The following is a 17,340-nucleotide window of genomic DNA, read 5'->3' on the forward strand; positions in this document are numbered from 1 at the left end:
TCCTGGCTTTGGCTTCTGCCGCAACGAGCTCGCTACGAGCACTTTTCTTCTCAACCCTCTAGACCATTGCGTTCTGCTTTTCTTGTCTCGTGAATGGAGACGGAAAGCTTCTCGGCTACAACTCGCCTAGAACAACTGCGGCTACACATTAAGCTCGCCCGGGACGCCCTGCTGAAACTCGCCTTCTCGCACTACATTCAAGGGGCAGCCGTCTTTCTTCGGCCACCTGCCAAATGGCCCCATATCGCCGCGCTCGTTGCACTCCGCTTGTCAGATTGGCTTCCCGTGGCGCTGATTTCAGCCTGGCCAAACACCAGCGCTGCGGAGAGCTGTCTCGCAGACAATAAGGTTCCAGCACAAAAATTGATCCAGCAATGTTCCCTCCTCTTATCCCACACTGTGTTGCTCTGATAAATACCTTGAACGTGGAACGACTAAGCCAGCAAGTATTCCTCGCCGGCCACCTCTCTCTGTTCAAGAGGTAAGCCGTGGACCCTATGAACGCTGCCAAGCAAAAAGCAGAGCAGTGACCATAAAAGCGAGGAGAGAGCATGCACGAAGCACACTAGTTCTGTCTAGTGCTTTCCGTGCAGAGAGGCGGCAAAGCTGAATGCCGTGCCAGAGCGTGACTTCTCGCTGGAGCACAGGAAGGCAAGAATGAAGAGGCAGAACACAGCCTTGGTTTCAGCAGCCTCCGGGACTGCAAAAGTTCAGCAATAGCTCTGTCAAAGCAGAACTCGGCCGAGAATGCTCTCGCTGCTTGGGAAAGTTAGGCGCAGCTGTTGACCAGCTCTGCCCGTGGCCACAGGCTGCTTCTTCCACCTTCACTGTGGCAGAGCTTTTGCGGAACAGAGGCGGCATTCTTCAAGTGCGTGTTCTCCAAGGAGCTGTGAAACAGAGCCTAGCACGCTGTCTCGCTGACACTGGCTTTCGGCAAGCAGGCGTGCCGCACCGCCTACATCCTGCACTCTGGCAGCCTAGTTGCCAGCTTTCGGCAGCTGCTGTCCTAGCAAGGAAGCTCAGGGAGTCAAAGCCAGTGCCGGGCGGCACCTTTCTGCTTTGCCCGCCTAAGCGGCGTCAGGCTCCCAACAATACTGTGTCCTTTCCCTCTGCACTGCGTCTGCCGAGGTGCTCTCTGCCTCTCGGAGCAGAAGGGCAAAGGACAATGTTTTCCACAGCAGGGTAGAAATGGCATTGCTAGCAGGAAAGCTAGATGCCTTGGAACTGTCCCCTTAGCCCTTGCCACTCACTTCAGGCTCGTACGCTGAGCAGAACAGCCTGCTGTTCTGAAGCTTCGCTGGCTGCCGTTCGTGCCCAGACGCGATTTCCTTCCCAAGGAGGGGAAGTGCCGTCTACTTCTCGCACCGAGCACGCTGCTCCTGGCTTTCGCTTCTGCCGCAACGAGCTCGCTACGAGCACTTTTCTTCTCAACCCTCTAGACCATTGCGTTCTGCCTTTCTTGTCTCGTGAATGGAGACGGAAAGCTTCTCGGCTACAACTCGCCTAGAACAACTGCGGCTACACATTAAGCTCGCCCGGAACGCCCTGCTGAAACTTGCCTTCTGGCACTACATTCGCGGGGCAGCCGTCTTTCTTCGGCCACCTGCCAAGTGGCCCCATATCGCCGCGCTCGTTGCACTCCGCTTGTCAGATTGGCTTCCCGTGGTGCTGATTTCAGCCTGGCCAAATACTAGAGCTGCGGAGAGCTGTCTCGCAGACAATCATGTTCCAGCATAGAAATTTGTCCTGCAATGTTCCCCCATCTTTTCCCACATTGTGTTGCTCTGATGAATGCCTTGAGCATGGAACGACTTAAGCCAGCAAGTATTCCTCGCCGGCCACCTCTCGCTGTGCAAGAGGTATGCCGTGGACCCTTTGAACGCTGCCAAGCAAAAAGCAGAGCAGTGACCATAAAAGCGGGGAGAGAGCATGCACGAAGCACACTAGTTCTGTCTAGTGCTTTCCGTGCAGAGAGGCGGCAAAGCTGAATGCCGTGCCAGAGCTTGACTTCTCGCTGGAGCACAGGAAGGCAAGAATGAAGAGGCAGAACACAGCCTTGGTTTCAGCAGCCTCCGGGACTGCAAAAGTTCAGCAATAGCTCTGTCAAAGCAGAACTCGGCCGAGAATGCTCTCGCAGCTTGGGAAAGTTAGGCGCAGCTGTTGACCAGCTCTGCCCGTGGCCACAGGCTGCTTCTTCCACCTTCACTGTGGCAGAGCTTTTGCGGAACAGAGACGGCATTCTTCAAGTGCGTGTTCTCCAAGGTGCTGTGAAACAGAGCCTAGCACGCTGTCTCGCTGATCCTGGCTTTCGGCAAGCAGGCGTGCCAGACCGCCGACATTCTGCACTCTGGCAGCCTAGTTGCCAGCTTTCGGCAGCTGCTGTCCTAGCAAGGAAGCTCAGGAAGTCAAAGCCAGTGCCGGGCGGCACCTTTCTGCTTTGCCCGCCTAAGCGGCGTCAGGCTCCCTCGGATACTGTGTCCTTTCCCTCTGCACTGCGTCTGCCGAGGTGCTCTCTGCCTCTCGGAGCAGAAGGGCAAAGGACAATGTTTTCCACAGCAGGGTAGAAATGGCATTGCTAGCAGGAAAGCTAGATGCCTTGGAACTGTCCCCTTAGCCCTTGCCACTCACTTCAGGCTCGTACGCTGAGCAGAACAGCCTGCTGTTCTGAAGCTTCGCTGGCTGCCGTTCGTGCCCAGACGCGATTTCCTTCCCAAGGAGGGGAAGTGCCGTCTACTTCTCGCACCGAGCACGCTGCTCCTGGCTTTCGCTTCTGCCGCAACGAGCTCGCTACGAGCACTTTTCTTCTCAACCCTCTAGACCATTGCGTTCTGCTTTTCTTGTCTCGTGAATGGAGACGGAAAGCTTCTCGGCTACAACTCGCCTAGAACAACTGCGGCTACACATTAAGCTCGCCCGGAACGCCCTGCTGAAACTTGCCTTCTGGCACTACATTCGCGGGGCAGCCGTCTTTCTTCGGCCACCTGCCAAGTGGCCCCATATCGCCGCGCTCGTTGCACTCCGCTTGTCAGATTGGCTTCCCGTGGTGCTGATTTCAGCCTGGCCAAATACTAGCGCTGCGGAGAGCTGTCTCGCAGACAATCATGTTCCAGCATAGAAATTTGTCATGCAATGTTCCCCCATCTTTTCCCACATTGTGTTGCTCTGATGAATGCCTTGAGCATGGAACGACTTAAGCCAGCAAGTATTCCTCGCCGGCCACCTCTCTCTGTTCAAGAGGTATGCCGTGGACCCTTTGAACGCTGCCAAGCAAAAAGCAGAGCAGTGACCATAAAAGCGAGGAGAGAGCATGCACGAAGCACACTAGTTCTGTCTAGTGCTTTCCGTGCAGAGAGGCGGCAAAGCTGAATGCCGTGCCAGAGCTTGACTTCTCGCTGGAGCACAGGAAGGCAAGAATGAAGAGGCAGAACACAGCCTTGGTTTCAGCAGCCTCCGGGGCTGCAAAAGTTCAGCAACAGCTCTGTCAAAGCAGAACTCGGCCGAGAATGCTCTCGCAGCTTGGGAAAGTTAGGCGCAGCTGTTGACCAGCTCTGCCCGTGGCCACAGGCTGCTTCTTCCACCTTCACTGTGGCAGAGCTTTTGCGGAACAGAGGCGGCATTCTTCAAGTGCGTGTTCTCCAAGGAGCTGTGAAACAGAGCCTAGCACGCTGTCTCGCTGACACTGGCTTTCGGCAAGCAGGCGTGCCGCACCGCCTACATCCTGCACTCTGGCAGCCTAGTTGCCAGCTTTCGGCAGCTGCTGTCCTAGCAAGGAAGCTCAGGGAGTCAAAGCCAGTGCCGGGCGGCACCTTTCTGCTTTGCCTGCCTAAGCGGCGCCACGCTCCCTCGGATACTGTGTCCTTTCCCTCTGCACTGCGTCTGCCGAGGTGCTCTCTGCCTCTCGGAGCAGAAGGGCAAAGGACAATGTTTTCCACAGCAGGGTAGAAATGGCATTGCTAGCAGGAAAGCTAGATGCCTTGGAACTGTCCCCTTAGCCCTTGCCACTCACTTCAGGCTCGTACGCTGAGCAGAACAGCCTGCTGTTCTGAAGCTTCGCTGGCTGCCGTTCGTGCCCAGACGCCATTTCCTTCCCAAGGAGGCGAAGCGCCGTCTACTTCTCGCAGCGAGCACGCTGCTCCTGGCTTTGGCTTCTGCCGCAACGAGCTCGCTACGAGCACTTTTCTTCTCAACCCTCTAGACCATTGCGTTCTGCTTTTCTTGTCTCGTGAATGGAGACGGAAAGCTTCTCGGCTACAACTCGCCTAGAACAACTGCGGCTACACATTAAGCTCGCCCGGGACGCCCTGCTGAAACTCGCCTTCTCGCACTACATTCAAGGGGCAGCCGTCTTTCTTCGGCCACCTGCCAAATGGCCCCATATCGCCGCGCTCGTTGCACTCCGCTTGTCAGATTGGCTTCCCGTGGCGCTGATTTCAGCCTGGCCAAACACCAGCGCTGCGGAGAGCTGTCTCGCAGACAATAAGGTTCCAGCACAAAAATTGATCCAGCAATGGTCCCTCCTCTTATCCCACACTGTGTTGCTCTGATAAATACCTTGAACGTGGAACGACTAAGCCAGCAAGTATTCCTCGCCGGCCACCTCTCTCTGTTCAAGAGGTAAGCCGTGGACCCTATGAACGCTGCCAAGCAAAAAGCAGAGCAGTGACCATAAAAGCGAGGAGAGAGCATGCACGAAGCACACTAGTTCTGTCTAGTGCTTTCCGTGCAGAGAGGCGGCAAAGCTGAATGCCGTGCCAGAGCTTGACTTCTCGCTGGAGCACAGGAAGGCAAGAATGAAGAGGCAGAACACAGCCTTGGTTTCAGCAGCCTCCGGGACTGCAAAAGTTCAGCAATAGCTCTGTCAAAGCAGAACTCGGCCGAGAATGCTCTCGCTGCTTGGGAAAGTTAGGCGCAGCTGTTGACCAGCTCTGCCCGTGGCCACAGGCTGCTTCTTCCACCTTCACTGTGGCAGAGCTTTTGCGGAACAGAGGCGGCATTCTTCAAGTGCGTGTTCTCCAAGGAGCTGTGAAACAGAGCCTAGCACGCTGTCTCGCTGACACTGGCTTTCGGCAAGCAGGCGTGCCGCACCGCCTACATCCTGCACTCTGCCAGCCTAGTTGCCAGCTTTCGGCAGCTGCTGTCCTAGCAAGGAAGCTCAGGGAGTCAAAGCCAGTGCCGGGCGGCACCTTTCTGCTTTGCCCGCCTAAGCGGCGTCAGGCTCCCAACAATACTGTGTCCTTTCCCTCTGCACTGCGTCTGCCGAGGTGCTCTCTGCCTCTCGGAGCAGAAGGGCAAAGGACAATGTTTTCCACAGCAGGGTAGAAATGGCATTGCTAGCAGGAAAGCTAGATGCCTTGGAACTGTCCCCTTAGCCCTTGCCACTCACTTCAGGCTCGTACGCTGAGCAGAACAGCCTGCTGTTCTGAAGCTTCGCTGGCTGCCGTTCGTGCCCAGACGCGATTTCCTTCCCAAGGAGGCGAAGCGCCGTCTACTTCTCGCAGCGAGCACGCTGCCCCTGGCTTTCGCTTCTGCCGCAACGAGCTCGCTACGAGCACTTTTCTTCTCAACCCTCTAGACCATTGCGTTCTGCTTTTCTTGTCTCGTGAATGGAGACGGAAAGCTTCTCGGCTACAACTCGCCTAGAACAACTGCGGCTACACATTAAGCTCGCCCGGGACGCCCTGCTGAAACTCGCCTTCTCGCACTACATTCGCGGGGCAGCCGTCTTTCTTCGGCCACCTGCCAAGTGGCCCCATATCGCCGCGCTCGTTGCACTCCGCTTGTCAGATTGGCTTCCCGTGGCGCTGATTTCAGCCTGGCCAAATACTAGCGCTGCGGAGAGCTGTCTCGCAGACAATCATGTTCCAGCATAGAAATTTGTCCTGCAATGTTCCCCCGTCTTTTCCCCCATGGTGTTGCTCTGATGAATGCCTGGAGCATGGAACGACTTAAGCCAGCAAGTATTCCTCGCCGGCCACCTCTCGCTGTGCAAGAGGTATGCCGTGGACCCTTTGAACGCTGCCAAGCAAAAAGCAGAGCAGTGACCATAAAAGCGAGGAGAGAGCATGCACGAAGCACACTAGTTCTGTCTAGTGCTTTCCGTGCAGAGAGGCGGCAAAGCTGAATGCCGTGCCAGAGCTTGACTTCTCGCTGGAGCACAGGAAGGCAAGAATGAAGAGGCAGAACACAGCCTTGGTTTCAGCAGCCTCCGGGGCTGCAAAAGTTCAGCAACAGCTCTGTCAAAGCAGAACTCGGCCGAGAATGCTCTCGCAGCTTGGGAAAGTTAGGCGCAGCTGTTGACCAGCTCTGCCCGTGGCCACAGGCTGCTTCTTCCACCTTCACTGTGGCAGAGCTTTTGCGGAACAGAGGCGGCATTCTTCAAGTGCGTGTTCTCCAAGGAGCTGTGAAACAGAGCCTAGCACGCTGTCTCGCTGACACTGGCTTTCGGCAAGCAGGCGTGCCGCACCGCCTACATCCTGCACTCTGGCAGCCTAGTTGCCAGCTTTCGGCAGCTGCTGTCCTAGCAAGGAAGCTCAGGGAGTCAAAGCCAGTGCCGGGCGGCACCTTTCTGCTTTGCCTGCCTAAGCGGCGCCACGCTCCCTCGGATACTGTGTCCTTTCCCTCTGCACTGCGTCTGCCGAGGTGCTCTCTGCCTCTCGGAGCAGAAGGGCAAAGGACAATGTTTTCCACAGCAGGGTAGAAATGGCATTGCTAGCAGGAAAGCTAGATGCCTTGGAACTGTCCCCTTAGCCCTTGCCACTCACTTCAGGCTCGTACGCTGAGCAGAACAGCCTGCTGTTCTGAAACTTCGCTGGCTGCCGTTCGTGCCCAGACGCGATTTCCTTCCCAAGGAGGGGAAGTGCCGTCTACTTCTCGCACCGAGCACGCTGCTCCTGGCTTTCGCTTCTGCCGCAACGAGCTCGCTACGAGCACTTTTCTTCTCAACCCTCTAGACCATTGCGTTCTGCTTTTCTTGTCTCGTGAATGGAGACGGAAAGCTTCTCGGCTACAACTCGCCTAGAACAACTGCGGCTACACATTAAGCTCGCCCGGAACGCCCTGCTGAAACTTGCCTTCTGGCACTACATTCGCGGGGCAGCCGTCTTTCTTCGGCCACCTGCCAAGTGGCCCCATATCGCCGCGCTCGTTGCACTCCGCTTGTCAGATTGGCTTCCCGTGGCGCTGATTTCAGCCTGGCCAAATACTAGCGCTGCGGAGAGCTGTCTCGCAGACAATCATGTTCCAGCATAGAAATTTGTCATGCAATGTTCCCCCATCTTTTCCCACATTGTGTTGCTCTGATGAATGCCTTGAGCATGGAACGACTTAAGCCAGCAAGTATTCCTCGCCGGCCACCTCTCTCTGTTCAAGAGGTATGCCGTGGACCCTTTGAACGCTGCCAAGCAAAAAGCAGAGCAGTGACCATAAAAGCGAGGAGAGAGCATGCACGAAGCACACTAGTTCTGTCTAGTGCTTTCCGTGCAGAGAGGCGGCAAAGCTGAATGCCGTGCCAGAGCTTGACTTCTCGCTGGAGCACAGGAAGGCAAGAATGAAGAGGCAGAACACAGCCTTGGTTTCAGCAGCCTCCGGGGCTGCAAAAGTTCAGCAACAGCTCTGTCAAAGCAGAACTCGGCCGAGAATGCTCTCGCAGCTTGGGAAAGTTAGGCGCAGCTGTTGACCAGCTCTGCCCGTGGCCACAGGCTGCTTCTTCCACCTTCACTGTGGCAGAGCTTTTGCGGAACAGAGGCGGCATTCTTCAAGTGCGTGTTCTCCAAGGAGCTGTGAAACAGAGCCTAGCACGCTGTCTCGCTGACACTGGCTTTCGGCAAGCAGGCGTGCCGCACCGCCTACATCCTGCACTCTGGCAGCCTAGTTGCCAGCTTTCGGCAGCTGCTGTCCTAGCAAGGAAGCTCAGGGAGTCAAAGCCAGTGCCGGGCGGCACCTTTCTGCTTTGCCCGCCTAAGCGGCGTCAGGCTCCCAACAATACTGTGTCCTTTCCCTCTGCACTGCGTCTGCCGAGGTGCTCTCTGCCTCTCGGAGCAGAAGGGCAAAGGACAATGTTTTCCACAGCAGGGTAGAAATGGCATTGCTAGCAGGAAAGCTAGATGCCTTGGAACTGTCCCCTTAGCCCTTGCCACTCACTTCAGGCTCGTACGCTGAGCAGAACAGCCTGCTGTTCTGAAGCTTCGCTGGCTGCCGTTCGTGCCCAGACGCCATTTCCTTCCCAAGGAGGCGAAGCGCCGTCTACTTCTCGCAGCGAGCACGCTGCTCCTGGCTTTGGCTTCTGCCGCAACGAGCTCGCTACGAGCACTTTTCTTCTCAACCCTCTAGACCATTGCGTTCTGCTTTTCTTGTCTCGTGAATGGAGACGGAAAGCTTCTCGGCTACAACTCGCCTAGAACAACTGCGGCTACACATTAAGCTCGCCCGGGACGCCCTGCTGAAACTCGCCTTCTCGCACTACATTCAAGGGGCAGCCGTCTTTCTTCGGCCACCTGCCAAATGGCCCCATATCGCCGCGCTCGTTGCACTCCGCTTGTCAGATTGGCTTCCCGTGGCGCTGATTTCAGCCTGGCCAAACACCAGCGCTGCGGAGAGCTGTCTCGCAGACAATAAGGTTCCAGCACAAAAATTGATCCAGCAATGTTCCCTCCTCTTATCCCACACTGTGTTGCTCTGATAAATACCTTGAACGTGGAACGACTAAGCCAGCAAGTATTCCTCGCCGGCCACCTCTCTCTGTTCAAGAGGTAAGCCGTGGACCCTATGAACGCTGCCAAGCAAAAAGCAGAGCAGTGACCATAAAAGCGAGGAGAGAGCATGCACGAAGCACACTAGTTCTGTCTAGTGCTTTCCGTGCAGAGAGGCGGCAAAGCTGAATGCCGTGCCAGAGCGTGACTTCTCGCTGGAGCACAGGAAGGCAAGAATGAAGAGGCAGAACACAGCCTTGGTTTCAGCAGCCTCCGGGACTGCAAAAGTTCAGCAATAGCTCTGTCAAAGCAGAACTCGGCCGAGAATGCTCTCGCTGCTTGGGAAAGTTAGGCGCAGCTGTTGACCAGCTCTGCCCGTGGCCACAGGCTGCTTCTTCCACCTTCACTGTGGCAGAGCTTTTGCGGAACAGAGGCGGCATTCTTCAAGTGCGTGTTCTCCAAGGAGCTGTGAAACAGAGCCTAGCACGCTGTCTCGCTGACACTGGCTTTCGGCAAGCAGGCGTGCCGCACCGCCTACATCCTGCACTCTGCCAGCCTAGTTGCCAGCTTTCGGCAGCTGCTGTCCTAGCAAGGAAGCTCAGGGAGTCAAAGCCAGTGCCGGGCGGCACCTTTCTGCTTTGCCCGCCTAAGCGGCGTCAGGCTCCCAACAATACTGTGTCCTTTCCCTCTGCACTGCGTCTGCCGAGGTGCTCTCTGCCTCTCGGAGCAGAAGGGCAAAGGACAATGTTTTCCACAGCAGGGTAGAAATGGCATTGCTAGCAGGAAAGCTAGATGCCTTGGAACTGTCCCCTTAGCCCTTGCCACTCACTTCAGGCTCGTACGCTGAGCAGAACAGCCTGCTGTTCTGAAGCTTCGCTGGCTGCCGTTCGTGCCCAGACGCGATTTCCTTCCCAAGGAGGGGAAGTGCCGTCTACTTCTCGCACCGAGCACGCTGCTCCTGGCTTTCGCTTCTGCCGCAACGAGCTCGCTACGAGCACTTTTCTTCTCAACCCTCTAGACCATTGCGTTCTGCCTTTCTTGTCTCGTGAATGGAGACGGAAAGCTTCTCGGCTACAACTCGCCTAGAACAACTGCGGCTACACATTAAGCTCGCCCGGAACGCCCTGCTGAAACTTGCCTTCTGGCACTACATTCGCGGGGCAGCCGTCTTTCTTCGGCCACCTGCCAAGTGGCCCCATATCGCCGCGCTCGTTGCACTCCGCTTGTCAGATAGGCTTCCCGTGGTGCTGATTTCAGCCTGGCCAAATACTAGAGCTGCGGAGAGCTGTCTCGCAGACAATCATGTTCCAGCATAGAAATTTGTCCTGCAATGTTCCCCCATCTTTTCCCACATTGTGTTGCTCTGATGAATGCCTTGAGCATGGAACGACTTAAGCCAGCAAGTATTCCTCGCCGGCCACCTCTCGCTGTGCAAGAGGTATGCCGTGGACCCTTTGAACGCTGCCAAGCAAAAAGCAGAGCAGTGACCATAAAAGCGGGGACAGAGCATGCACGAAGCACACTAGTTCTGTCTAGTGCTTTCCGTGCAGAGAGGCGGCAAAGCTGAATGCCGTGCCAGAGCTTGACTTCTCGCTGGAGCACAGGAAGGCAAGAATGAAGAGGCAGAACACAGCCTTGGTTTCAGCAGCCTCCGGGACTGCAAAAGTTCAGCAATAGCTCTGTCAAAGCAGAACTCGGCCGAGAATGCTCTCGCAGCTTGGGAAAGTTAGGCGCAGCTGTTGACCAGCTCTGCCCGTGGCCACAGGCTGCTTCTTCCACCTTCACTGTGGCAGAGCTTTTGCGGAACAGAGACGGCATTCTTCAAGTGCGTGTTCTCCAAGGTGCTGTGAAACAGAGCCTAGCACGCTGTCTCGCTGATCCTGGCTTTCGGCAAGCAGGCGTGCCAGACCGCCGACATTCTGCACTCTGGCAGCCTAGTTGCCAGCTTTCGGCAGCTGCTGTCCTAGCAAGGAAGCTCAGGGAGTCAAAGCCAGTGCCGGGCGGCACCTTTCTGCTTTGCCCGCCTAAGCGGCGTCAGGCTCCCAACAATACTGTGTCCTTTCCCTCTGCACTGCGTCTGCCGAGGTGCTCTCTGCCTCTCGGAGCAGAAGGGCAAAGGACAATGTTTTCCACAGCAGGGTAGAAATGGCATTGCTAGCAGGAAAGCTAGATGCCTTGGAACTGTCCCCTTAGCCCTTGCCACTCACTTCAGGCTCGTACGCTGAGCAGAACAGCCTGCTGTTCTGAAGCTTCGCTGGCTGCCGTTCGTGCCCAGACGCGATTTCCTTCCCAAGGAGGGGAAGTGCCGTCTACTTCTCGCACCGAGCACGCTGCTCCTGGCTTTCGCTTCTGCCGCAACGAGCTCGCTACGAGCACTTTTCTTCTCAACCCTCTAGACCATTGCGTTCTGCTTTTCTTGTCTCGTGAATGGAGACGGAAAGCTTCTCGGCTACAACTCGCCTAGAACAACTGCGGCTACACATTAAGCTCGCCCGGAACGCCCTGCTGAAACTTGCCTTCTGGCACTACATTCGCGGGGCAGCCGTCTTTCTTCGGCCACCTGCCAAGTGGCCCCATATCGCCGCGCTCGTTGCACTCCGCTTGTCAGATTGGCTTCCCGTGGCGCTGATTTCAGCCTGGCCAAATACTAGCGCTGCGGAGAGCTGTCTCGCAGACAATCATGTTCCAGCATAGAAATTTGTCATGCAATGTTCCCCCATCTTTTCCCACATTGTGTTGCTCTGATGAATGCCTTGAGCATGGAACGACTTAAGCCAGCAAGTATTCCTCGCCGGCCACCTCTCTCTGTTCAAGAGGTATGCCGTGGACCCTTTGAACGCTGCCAAGCAAAAAGCAGAGCAGTGACCATAAAAGCGAGGAGAGAGCATGCACGAAGCACACTAGTTCTGTCTAGTGCTTTCCGTGCAGAGAGGCGGCAAAGCTGAATGCCGTGCCAGAGCTTGACTTCTCGCTGGAGCACAGGAAGGCAAGAATGAAGAGGCAGAACACAGCCTTGGTTTCAGCAGCCTCCGGGGCTGCAAAAGTTCAGCAACAGCTCTGTCAAAGCAGAACTCGGCCGAGAATGCTCTCGCAGCTTGGGAAAGTTAGGCGCAGCTGTTGACCAGCTCTGCCCGTGGCCACAGGCTGCTTCTTCCACCTTCACTGTGGCAGAGCTTTTGCGGAACAGAGGCGGCATTCTTCAAGTGCGTGTTCTCCAAGGAGCTGTGAAACAGAGCCTAGCACGCTGTCTCGCTGACACTGGCTTTCGGCAAGCAGGCGTGCCGCACCGCCTACATCCTGCACTCTGGCAGCCTAGTTGCCAGCTTTCGGCAGCTGCTGTCCTAGCAAGGAAGCTCAGGGAGTCAAAGCCAGTGCCGGGCGGCACCTTTCTGCTTTGCCCGCCTAAGCGGCGTCAGGCTCCCAACAATACTGTGTCCTTTCCCTCTGCACTGCGTCTGCCGAGGTGCTCTCTGCCTCTCGGAGCAGAAGGGCAAAGGACAATGTTTTCCACAGCAGGGTAGAAATGGCATTGCTAGCAGGAAAGCTAGATGCCTTGGAACTGTCCCCTTAGCCCTTGCCACTCACTTCAGGCTCGTACGCTGAGCAGAACAGCCTGCTGTTCTGAAGCTTCGCTGGCTGCCGTTCGTGCCCAGACGCCATTTCCTTCCCAAGGAGGCGAAGCGCCGTCTACTTCTCGCAGCGAGCACGCTGCTCCTGGCTTTGGCTTCTGCCGCAACGAGCTCGCTACGAGCACTTTTCTTCTCAACCCTCTAGACCATTGCGTTCTGCTTTTCTTGTCTCGTGAATGGAGACGGAAAGCTTCTCGGCTACAACTCGCCTAGAACAACTGCGGCTACACATTAAGCTCGCCCGGGACGCCCTGCTGAAACTCGCCTTCTCGCACTACATTCAAGGGGCAGCCGTCTTTCTTCGGCCACCTGCCAAATGGCCCCATATCGCCGCGCTCGTTGCACTCCGCTTGTCAGATTGGCTTCCCGTGGCGCTGATTTCAGCCTGGCCAAACACCAGCGCTGCGGAGAGCTGTCTCGCAGACAATAAGGTTCCAGCACAAAAATTGATCCAGCAATGTTCCCTCCTCTTATCCCACACTGTGTTGCTCTGATAAATACCTTGAACGTGGAACGACTAAGCCAGCAAGTATTCCTCGCCGGCCACCTCTCTCTGTTCAAGAGGTAAGCCGTGGACCCTATGAACGCTGCCAAGCAAAAAGCAGAGCAGTGACCATAAAAGCGAGGAGAGAGCATGCACGAAGCACACTAGTTCTGTCTAGTGCTTTCCGTGCAGAGAGGCGGCAAAGCTGAATGCCGTGCCAGAGCGTGACTTCTCGCTGGAGCACAGGAAGGCAAGAATGAAGAGGCAGAACACAGCCTTGGTTTCAGCAGCCTCCGGGACTGCAAAAGTTCAGCAATAGCTCTGTCAAAGCAGAACTCGGCCGAGAATGCTCTCGCTGCTTGGGAAAGTTAGGCGCAGCTGTTGACCAGCTCTGCCCGTGGCCACAGGCTGCTTCTTCCACCTTCACTGTGGCAGAGCTTTTGCGGAACAGAGGCGGCATTCTTCAAGTGCGTGTTCTCCAAGGAGCTGTGAAACAGAGCCTAGCACGCTGTCTCGCTGACACTGGCTTTCGGCAAGCAGGCGTGCCGCACCGCCTACATCCTGCACTCTGGCAGCCTAGTTGCCAGCTTTCGGCAGCTGCTGTCCTAGCAAGGAAGCTCAGGGAGTCAAAGCCAGTGCCGGGCGGCACCTTTCTGCTTTGCCCGCCTAAGCGGCGTCAGGCTCCCAACAATACTGTGTCCTTTCCCTCTGCACTGCGTCTGCCGAGGTGCTCTCTGCCTCTCGGAGCAGAAGGGCAAAGGACAATGTTTTCCACAGCAGGGTAGAAATGGCATTGCTAGCAGGAAAGCTAGATGCCTTGGAACTGTCCCCTTAGCCCTTGCCACTCACTTCAGGCTCGTACGCTGAGCAGAACAGCCTGCTGTTCTGAAGCTTCGCTGGCTGCCGTTCGTGCCCAGACGCGATTTCCTTCCCAAGGAGGGGAAGTGCCGTCTACTTCTCGCACCGAGCACGCTGCTCCTGGCTTTCGCTTCTGCCGCAACGAGCTCGCTACGAGCACTTTTCTTCTCAACCCTCTAGACCATTGCGTTCTGCTTTTCTTGTCTCGTGAATGGAGACGGAAAGCTTCTCGGCTACAACTCGCCTAGAACAACTGCGGCTACACATTAAGCTCGCCCGGAACGCCCTGCTGAAACTTGCCTTCTGGCACTACATTCGCGGGGCAGCCGTCTTTCTTCGGCCACCTGCCAAGTGGCCCCATATCGCCGCGCTCGTTGCACTCCGCTTGTCAGATTGGCTTCCCGTGGCGCTGATTTCAGCCTGGCCAAATACTAGCGCTGCGGAGAGCTGTCTCGCAGACAATCATGTTCCAGCATAGAAATTTGTCATGCAATGTTCCCCCATCTTTTCCCACATTGTGTTGCTCTGATGAATGCCTTGAGCATGGAACGACTTAAGCCAGCAAGTATTCCTCGCCGGCCACCTCTCTCTGTTCAAGAGGTATGCCGTGGACCCTTTGAACGCTGCCAAGCAAAAAGCAGAGCAGTGACCATAAAAGCGAGGAGAGAGCATGCACGAAGCACACTAGTTCTGTCTAGTGCTTTCCGTGCAGAGAGGCGGCAAAGCTGAATGCCGTGCCAGAGCTTGACTTCTCGCTGGAGCACAGGAAGGCAAGAATGAAGAGGCAGAACACAGCCTTGGTTTCAGCAGCCTCCGGGGCTGCAAAAGTTCAGCAACAGCTCTGTCAAAGCAGAACTCGGCCGAGAATGCTCTCGCAGCTTGGGAAAGTTAGGCGCAGCTGTTGACCAGCTCTGCCCGTGGCCACAGGCTGCTTCTTCCACCTTCACTGTGGCAGAGCTTTTGCGGAACAGAGGCGGCATTCTTCAAGTGCGTGTTCTCCAAGGAGCTGTGAAACAGAGCCTAGCACGCTGTCTCGCTGACACTGGCTTTCGGCAAGCAGGCGTGCCGCACCGCCTACATCCTGCACTCTGGCAGCCTAGTTGCCAGCTTTCGGCAGCTGCTGTCCTAGCAAGGAAGCTCAGGGAGTCAAAGCCAGTGCCGGGCGGCACCTTTCTGCTTTGCCCGCCTAAGCGGCGTCAGGCTCCCAACAATACTGTGTCCTTTCCCTCTGCACTGCGTCTGCCGAGGTGCTCTCTGCCTCTCGGAGCAGAAGGGCAAAGGACAATGTTTTCCACAGCAGGGTAGAAATGGCATTGCTAGCAGGAAAGCTAGATGCCTTGGAACTGTCCCCTTAGCCCTTGCCACTCACTTCAGGCTCGTACGCTGAGCAGAACAGCCTGCTGTTCTGAAGCTTCGCTGGCTGCCGTTCGTGCCCAGACGCCATTTCCTTCCCAAGGAGGCGAAGCGCCGTCTACTTCTCGCAGCGAGCACGCTGCTCCTGGCTTTGGCTTCTGCCGCAACGAGCTCGCTACGAGCACTTTTCTTCTCAACCCTCTAGACCATTGCGTTCTGCTTTTCTTGTCTCGTGAATGGAGACGGAAAGCTTCTCGGCTACAACTCGCCTAGAACAACTGCGGCTACACATTAAGCTCGCCCGGGACGCCCTGCTGAAACTCGCCTTCTCGCACTACATTCAAGGGGCAGCCGTCTTTCTTCGGCCACCTGCCAAATGGCCCCATATCGCCGCGCTCGTTGCACTCCGCTTGTCAGATTGGCTTCCCGTGGCGCTGATTTCAGCCTGGCCAAACACCAGCGCTGCGGAGAGCTGTCTCGCAGACAATAAGGTTCCAGCACAAAAATTGATCCAGCAATGTTCCCTCCTCTTATCCCACACTGTGTTGCTCTGATAAATACCTTGAACGTGGAACGACTAAGCCAGCAAGTATTCCTCGCCGGCCACCTCTCTCTGTTCAAGAGGTAAGCCGTGGACCCTATGAACGCTGCCAAGCAAAAAGCAGAGCAGTGACCATAAAAGCGAGGAGAGAGCATGCACGAAGCACACTAGTTCTGTCTAGTGCTTTCCGTGCAGAGAGGCGGCAAAGCTGAATGCCGTGCCAGAGCGTGACTTCTCGCTGGAGCACAGGAAGGCAAGAATGAAGAGGCAGAACACAGCCTTGGTTTCAGCAGCCTCCGGGACTGCAAAAGTTCAGCAATAGCTCTGTCAAAGCAGAACTCGGCCGAGAATGCTCTCGCTGCTTGGGAAAGTTAGGCGCAGCTGTTGACCAGCTCTGCCCGTGGCCACAGGCTGCTTCTTCCACCTTCACTGTGGCAGAGCTTTTGCGGAACAGAGGCGGCATTCTTCAAGTGCGTGTTCTCCAAGGAGCTGTGAAACAGAGCCTAGCACGCTGTCTCGCTGACACTGGCTTTCGGCAAGCAGGCGTGCCGCACCGCCTACATCCTGCACTCTGGCAGCCTAGTTGCCAGCTTTCGGCAGCTGCTGTCCTAGCAAGGAAGCTCAGGGAGTCAAAGCCAGTGCCGGGCGGCACCTTTCTGCTTTGCCCGCCTAAGCGGCGTCAGGCTCCCTCGGATACTGTGTCCTTTCCCTCTGCACTGCGTCTGCCGAGGTGCTCTCTGCCTCTCGGAGCAGAAGGGCAAAGGACAATGTTTTCCACAGCAGGGTAGAAATGGCATTGCTAGCAGGAAAGCTAGATGCCTTGGAACTGTCCCCTTAGCCCTTGCCACTCACTTCAGGCTCGTACGCTGAGCAGAACAGCCTGCTGTTCTGAAGCTTCGCTGGCTGCCGTTCGTGCCCAGACGCGATTTCCTTCCCAAGGAGGGGAAGTGCCGTCTACTTCTCGCACCGAGCACGCTGCTCCTGGCTTTCGCTTCTGCCGCAACGAGCTCGCTACGAGCACTTTTCTTCTCAACCCTCTAGACCATTGCGTTCTGCCTTTCTTGTCTCGTGAATGGAGACGGAAAGCTTCTCGGCTACAACTCGCCTAGAACAACTGCGGCTACACATTAAGCTCGCCCGGAACGCCCTGCTGAAACTTGCCTTCTGGCACTACATTCGCGGGGCAGCCGTCTTTCTTCGGCCACCTGCCAAGTGGCCCCATATCGCCGCGCTCGTTGCACTCCGCTTGTCAGATTGGCTTCCCGTGGCGCTGATTTCAGCCTGGCCAAATACTAGCGCTGCGGAGAGCTGTCTCGCAGACAATCATGTTCCAGCATAGAAATTTGTCATGCAATGTTCCCCCATCTTTTCCCACATTGTGTTGCTCTGATGAATGCCTTGAGCATGGAACGACTTAAGCCAGCAAGTATTCCTCGCCGGCCACCTCTCTCTGTTCAAGAGGTATGCCGTGGACCCTTTGAACGCTGCCAAGCAAAAAGCAGAGCAGTGACCATAAAAGCGAGGAGAGAGCATGCACGAAGCACACTAGTTCTGTCTAGTGCTTTCCGTGCAGAGAGGCGGCAAAGCTGAATGCCGTGCCAGAGCTTGACTTCTCGCTGGAGCACAGGAAGGCAAGAATGAAGAGGCAGAACACAGCCTTGGTTTCAGCAGCCTCCGGGGCTGCAAAAGTTCAGCAACAGCTCTGTCAAAGCAGAACTCGGCCGAGAATGCTCTCGCAGCTTGGGAAAGTTAGGCGCAGCTGTTGACCAGCTCTGCCCGTGGCCACAG

This window comes from Cinclus cinclus, chromosome 32 (assembly GCF_963662255.1).
Source record: "Cinclus cinclus chromosome 32, bCinCin1.1, whole genome shotgun sequence".
Lineage (NCBI taxonomy): Eukaryota > Metazoa > Chordata > Aves > Passeriformes > Cinclidae > Cinclus > Cinclus cinclus.